The sequence below is a fragment of the Schistocerca piceifrons genome, chromosome 3, assembly GCF_021461385.2.
Source record: "Schistocerca piceifrons isolate TAMUIC-IGC-003096 chromosome 3, iqSchPice1.1, whole genome shotgun sequence".
In the NCBI taxonomy this organism is placed as follows: Eukaryota; Metazoa; Arthropoda; class Insecta; order Orthoptera; family Acrididae; genus Schistocerca; species Schistocerca piceifrons.
The window spans coordinates 721,083,958-721,085,408 of NC_060140.1; the positions used below are offsets into that span (position 1 = coordinate 721,083,958).

General features: G+C 48.7%; 1 pseudogene; it reads left to right on the forward strand.

The window, feature by feature from the left end:
- Positions 1–357: 357 nt before the first annotated feature.
- Positions 358–474, forward strand: LOC124790462 (annotated as a pseudogene).
- Positions 475–1,451: the final 977 nt, after the last annotated feature.

The following is a 1,451-nucleotide window of genomic DNA, read 5'->3' on the forward strand; positions in this document are numbered from 1 at the left end:
TTAGGCAGCGAGGAACCCAGCGAGCAAACCACCTCTGAGAATCCTAGATGGTGAACTAGTGTTTCAGCACTACCGGGCAGCGAGATGTTTGATTTTGGCCCGTCGATCTCCTCGAATGAGAAAGCCCGCAGGTTCCAACATTGCAGGAGTCACAGCTGTGTATGGCCGGCCGGTCTGAGGGAGATCGGTCACGCTTGCGCGACCTTGAGGCGACGATAACAGACGCCTCGCCCAACGACTTCACCGTGCTTTTGTTCACTGCCAGGTCTTCGGAGCCATTCTGCAATCGCTTGTGAATATCTGCGATGCTCAGGTTTCCCGCCAAAAGAAATTCAATGATAGTTCTCTGCTTGGAAAGGCAACGGCTTGCCGCAGTGGATACACCGGTTCCTGTCAGATCACCGAAGTTAAGCGCTGTCGGGCGTGGCCGGCACTTGGATGGGTGACCATCCGGGCCGCCATGAGCTGTTGCCATTTTTCGGGGTGCACTCAGCCTCGTGATACCAACTGAGGAGCTACCCGACCGAATAGTAGCGGCTCCGGTCAAAGAAAACCATCACAAAGACCGGGAGAGCAGTGTGTTGACCACACCCCCCTCCTATCGGCATCCTCAACTGAGGATGACACGGCGGTCGGATGGTCCCGATGGGCCACTTGCGGCCTGCAGACACAGTGCTTTCTCTGCTTGGAAAGCACTCCTGTTACAGACGCCATTTTAAAGGCTAGGTCGAGGAAAAAAATTTGGTTCATTACTTATTGAAATCCCCTCTTATAATACCAAAGTGGATTAAAAGTTTATCTTCACAGTGTGGATGACCTTTCACCTGGTTCCCTTGTTGTTTGAAGTAGACTGTTTTTAGAAATAGGTCTTCAGAAAACTGCTGCTTGGGCTCGTAGGTTGGAAATGACAAGCGACGTGGTTCGGGATTCAACTTCCTCAAATCTTGTAACTGGTATCTGTATAAAACGACAGTAGAAAATAAAGTGAAATAAGCTGACGGCTCAAATGCCTCTGAGCACTATGGGACTTAAGATCTGAGGTAATCAGTCCCCTAGATTTAGAACTACTTAAACCTAACTAACCTAAGGACATCCTGCCCGAGGCAGGATTCGAACCTGGGACTGTAGAGGTTGCGCGGTTCCAGACTGAAACGCCTATAATCGCTCGGCCACACTGGCCGGCAATAAGCTGACGTTTTACTTGCGTAGGAACATGTGCATGTAGAAAGCAACATACAGCGACTACATGCATGTACTACCAGCATTGCGATTGTCTGTCCCACAGAAATTCCAAGGAGAAACCATATAGCTCCACTACACAAGCTCGCTATTTGCTGTATATGTTGCATGTTTGTTGAGTTCAGCAATAAATTAAAATTATATGAATACGTGGTGTCTAGTGTTTCGGACATGATATCAGCTGCATCGATATTTTGTGAATAATCGGCGAT